The sequence below is a fragment of the Garra rufa genome, chromosome 21 (genome assembly GCF_049309525.1).
Source record: "Garra rufa chromosome 21, GarRuf1.0, whole genome shotgun sequence".
NCBI lineage: Eukaryota > Metazoa > Chordata > Actinopteri > Cypriniformes > Cyprinidae > Garra > Garra rufa.
The window spans coordinates 14,328,920-14,334,826 of record NC_133381.1 but is presented as its reverse complement, the minus strand read 5'-3'; positions in this window follow the sequence as shown (position 1 = coordinate 14,334,826).

Here is a 5,907-nt window from a genome sequence, read left to right as displayed (position 1 = left end):
TGATGACACGTATACGTGCGATCTCCCACCTATGTTAATCACCTCTTCACACAAACCGCTTGCTTCACAGTGCAATCACATCCGTTAACAGCCACCCTCACGCTCTCCGTGCACATGGAGCACGCCTCGTCTCCAACCCACCAGAACCCACCCTGGCTCTGCGTAAGGGCGAAAACATGCCCCCGTGCCCTGCAATAACTGGCATCGCATCAGACAGTGTCCACTGCACCGTGGGTATAAATCTTGGCTTTTTAAGTATCAAGACGGGCACATTTCTGGCAAAACGAGGGCTATAAATTTGCATTTATAACTCCCAAGCATGTGTTAAAAATCCTGGTGCTTTGGTTTGGACTGGGCTTCAATTAAAACAAGATCCTTCTGGCTTGTGGGACTCAGATCTTTGGTCAAACACATTAACTGCCATCTCTCTGCCAGGATATCCAGAGGCATGTCTTTAGGGCTCCCGAGCCATGAGAAAGCAATTCTTTCTATAAGACACTGAGGGAGAAATGGACGTTATTGGAAAGCCCTGGGCAAGACTACTACATTCTGCCACCGTTTATTCATACAGTCTGAGATACTCTTAGAAAGACTCTTAACTTATAAAAGATAGGTAAAAATAGCAACCTGATCTCATGACAAAAATGTACCTGTAGGAACATTTTTACAAGATTCGAAATATGTACCACCATGTACGCTTTGTTAACATATTCGATGTGAAATGTCCACTGAGTGGCGCTTAAAGAGTGTTCGTTTGTTTCCCCAGGAACAGATGAACCTACATAAAGTACGTTTTACGTGACGTTGGTTTCGTGTCATATAAACTCACAATTCTGACTTCTTTTTAGCAGAACCGTGATATAAATGCACAATTATGAGTTATAAAGTCAGAATTGTGGGATATAAACTCACAATTGCGAGAAATAAAGTCAGAATTGTGAGATATAAACTCTGACTGTTCACAGAATATTGTGAGTTATAAAGTCCAGTTCTGAGGAGAAAAAAAAAGACTATGTTCACAGAATTCAGACTTTTTTTCTTGCAATTGCGAGTTTATATCTCACAATTCTGACTTCATTTCTCGGAATTGCGAGTTTATATCTTGGAATTCTGACTTTATAACTCGCAAATGCGAGTTTGTATCGTGCAATTCTAACTTTAGAACTTGCTGCTGCGAGTTTATATCATGTAAGTGCGACTTTATTCCTCAGAATTGCGAATTTATATCACGCAATTCTAACTTTATTTCCCAGAACTGCATCATATAAACTTGCAAATCTGACTTTTTTCTCAGAACTGTGAAATATAAACGCACAATTGCGAGTTATAAAGTCAGAATTGCAAGATATAAACTCGCAATTCTGAATTCTTTTTTTTTTTTTTTTTTTTTTTTTTTTTTTTGCAATTGCGACTTTGTATCTCACAATTCTTTTTTTTCTTGCAATTATGACTTTTTTTTCTCGCAATTCCGAGTCGGTATCTAGCAATTCTGTTTTGTTTTTTTCCAGATTTATATCTTTTTCCAGATATAAGCATGAAAAAGACTTTATATCTTGCAGTTAATATAAACTTTTCTGATATAAACTTTTCTGAGAAATTAAGTTGCAACTGCATGATATAAACTTGCAATTGCAAGTTTTTAAGTCAGAATTGCGAGAAAAAAAAAACTGAATTGCTAGATACCGACTCGGAATTGCAAGAAAAAAAGAATTGTGAGATACAAAGTCGCAACTGGGAAAAAAAAAAGTCAGAATTGCAAGTTTATATCTTGCAATTCTGACTTTATAACTCGCAATTGTGCATTTATATTTCACAGTTCTGAGAAAAAAAGTCAGAATTGCGAGTTTATATGATGCAGTTCTGGGAAATTAAGTCAGAATTGTGAGATATAAACTCACAATTCTGTGAACATAGTCTTTTTTTATCCTCATAACTGGACTTTATATTTCACAATTCTGAAAAAAAAAGCACAAGATACAAACTCGCAATTGCGAGAAAAAAAAACAGAATTGCTAGATACCGACTCGGAATTGCGAGAAAAAAAGTCAGAATTGCGAGAAAAAAAGAATTGTGAGTTACAAAATTGCAAAAAAAAAAAAAAAAAAAAAAAAGTCGTAATTGCGTGTTTATATGATGCAATTCTGGGAAATAAAGTCAGAATTGCATGATATAAATTCGCAATTCTGAGAAATAAAGTCACAATTACGTGATATAAACTCGCAGCTGCAACTTCTAATGTCAGAATTGCATGATATAAACTCACATTTGCCAGTTATAAACTAAGAATTCCAAGATAAAAATTCGCAATTCCAAGAAATGAAGTCAGAATTGCGAGATACAAACTGCAAAAAAAGTCTGAATTCTGTGAACATATCAGTCTTTTTTTTTCTCCTCAGAACTGGACTTTATTACTTACAATATTCTATGAACAGTCAAAGTTTGTATCTCACAATTGTGACTTTATTTCTCGCAGTTGTGAGTTTATATCCCACAATTCTGACTTTATAACTCGTAATTGTGCATTTATATCTCACAGTTAGTTTTATATCTCAAAAGTCAGAATTGTGAGTTTATATGACACGATTCTTGCAATTGTGAGAAAAAAAGTCAGAATTGTGAGATAAAAAGTCACTGTTACTTTTTTTTATTCAGTGGCGGAAACAGGCTTTCATAGTTTTATCGTTTTCATTTTTACTTTCTCTTTTCATTTTAATTTTCTGTTTTATGTTGTTTGTACTTTTTTGTTTTTCAGTTTTTATTTTTGTTTTGGTTCGCTGTTTTGTGTGTTTTTATTTTGTGTTCTACTTTGTACTTTGTTTTCTTTTTTTCGTCTTAGTTTTCTGTTTTGTCTTCTTTTACCTTTTTGTTTTTAGATTTTTATTTTTGGTTTGCTTTTTTGTGTGTTTTTATTTTGTGTTTTAGTTTTACTTTGTACTTTGTTTTCTTTTTTTCATCTTAGTTTTCAGTTTTATCTTGTTTTACTTTTTTGTTTTTCAATTTTTATTTTTGTTTTGGTTTGCTTTTTTGTGTTTTTATTTTGTGTTTTAGTTTTACTTTGTACTTTGTTTTCTTTTTTTCATCTTAGTTTTCAGTTTTATCTTGTTTTACTTTTTTGTTTTTCAATTTTTATTTTTGTTTTGGTTTGCTTTTTTGTGTTTTTATTTTGTGTCTTAGTTTTACTTTGTACTTTGTTTTCTTTTTTCGTCTTAGTTTTCTGTTTTGTCTTGTTTTACCTTTTTGTTTTTAGATTTTTATTTTTATTTTGGTTTGCTTTTTTGTGTGTTTTTATTTTTAGTTTTACTTTGTATTTTACTTTTTTTGTTTTGAATTTGTGTGTGTGTGTTTTGTTGCAAAAAAGAAAGAATTTGGATTTGGAACAACATGGGGTGAGTAAACAGACTTTCATTTTGCTTTGATTTGACTGAATTGTCTCTTTAAGTTCAAACATTTGTCCTTTGCTTCCCTTTTAAAATACTGTGCCTTTTCGATTATAGACCAGCATAAAACATGTTGTTCAGTAATCTATTCCCTACAAGCCGGTCTTGTAGCCTGTCATATAGCACGACAGTTATCACCTCATTTTCAGCTCTAATGCAGTTGTTGTTTTTGGGTGCTGGTGTAATCACCAGCTTGCCATGTCCTTGCTTGACCAGATCATGGCATGTTCAACACTTCACCATCTGTTGTCTCTTCTTTTTCCACTGCGCCTAATTGCATGCATGCTCAACTCATCGTGGACATAAACCCTGCTTGTTGTTGTTGTTTTTTGGATGTTGTGCTAATGGTGTGTTTGTGTGCACGTGTTTAGAGGAAGATGAGCCCTGTTGGTTTGTCCAAAATGTCCTTGGAGATCAGATCCGTGCATCTTTCCTGTAATGAAGCTCCACAGAGGGCGGTTGAAGGAAAAGGGCCATGTTCCTCTGGGTCACCATACTTCTAATTGGGTCTTAGTGGTCTCTTAATGTTGGAGGTTCCATGACCTCCTGTGGCCACTTTGTAGTCAATATACTAGCATTGTTCATGAGGCTCTGCAAAACAAAGAGGGATCTCACAGCTAACTTTAGGATCTCTGTTGCAATATTTGTTTTATTTATTCTTAAGGAAGTGAGACTTGATTATGTAGTCACATTGTCCATTGTGCTTATTTCAGATTGATTTAACAGCATCTATGGCATGCCTTGTTGATAGAACAGCCTTTGATAAATTAAAACCACCTCTATTCTTTTATTTCCCTCTTCTCCATCACCTGTGAGGAACTGTTGCCTATTAATTTCCATACCCCGCTTTTCCCGAAATGATGCTTTTGACAAGTGTCGAAAGGCTTGTTTTCAGATTTTTCTGAGGTAATTTATGGGGCATGGCAGGGCTTCCTTAAAGATATATTTTGCTTTTCATGTCTATCAGGCCGGCTGTAGACAGCGCTGGCTGTGTGGTGAGAGGTGAGTGTTGGGTGGAAGTGTTCCATTGGAGAGCAGCATCGCAGCATCAAAGCCCCCTGTCAGCTTAAAGCTAGACATCACTGGGATAGATGGTTTTGTTTTGAAACAACAGACAGGAGCTGCCAGTGTGACAGCCGTGTTGGCTAATTGATACAAAAGTATCTGATGTTGACCTACAAAATTTTACAACTGGGAAAGATTTTTTTTCTTTCATAAATATAATTAGAATTGTAGGTAGACCTTGTGGCATGTCAAGAGTGTGTGTATATATATAAATTAGATTAGATTTAGTAACTGACACATTATGTAATTAATATGATATACATTTAAATCGCTTGGTTAAAGGGGTACAATAAAAGGTAAAACAAAGATGTTGGAGAATATTTGAAGGGGTCCTATTATGCTCTTTAACAAAGTCTTTATTTTGTTTTTGGGGGTGCACTAGAACATGCTCTCATGCTTGGTGGTTCGAAACTCTTTTTTACATAATTTACATTATTACAATAGCCTTCTCCCCAGGCTGGCACAAATGGCTCAATTAGTTCCAGGTTTGATGCAGGTCCACCTTCTGAAAAACGAAATATGTTGTGATTGGTTAGCTGCCCACTGCGTTGCGATTGGCGAACAGCTTAGATGGCGTTTCAGTACTGCCACGCCCCTTCCCAAAAGCAGCAAGTCCCGTGTACAACTGCGCAAGCTAGATTAAAGTTATTCTTACGTTTTAAATATGGAATTTTTTCTTACAAAAACACATAAGGAGGCTTTTACTGATACAAGCATTGACCACGAAGAATCCCAGAAGCGGCTGTTCATGCTACATCGCTAAAGTTAGGCTAATCCCCACCTCATCCCTCTCCACCAGCGGGATTTATTTGAACGATATACTAATGGACCGCATTGTGACATCATAGCATCCGGAAAACAAACACTGTAGTCCAAAGGCGCCGTTTGTTGTAGTTCTTGAAAAGGGATTTTCTAAAACTAAATATCTCCCTTTGGAGTGGACTTTGAGATTTGTAAGTTTGTAGATGTTTTTTATGCCCAAACATACACACCGCACACTGGCTAAAATTCAAAAAGTGAACAAGCATAATAGGACCCCTTTGAAGCAACAGTAACAAATTAATGTAGTGCAGTTAAAAGGATTAATTAACTTCCAGAATAAACATTTTGCTGATAATTTACTCACCTATGTCATCTAACATGTTCATGTCTTTCTTTCTCCAGTCAAAAAGAAATTAAGGTTTTTGAGGAAAACCTTCCAGGATTCCAGGATGAATCATCCGTAATTTAAGATAGGGTTGCCAGATTCTTCAGCATACACAAAACTAAATTATCGGTATAGACCGATATCATTCTGAATAATCGGCTATAGATATTGACTGAAAATTCTGTATCATGAATATGTTTATATATATATATATATATATATATATATATATGTGTGTGTGTGTGTGTGTGTGTGTGT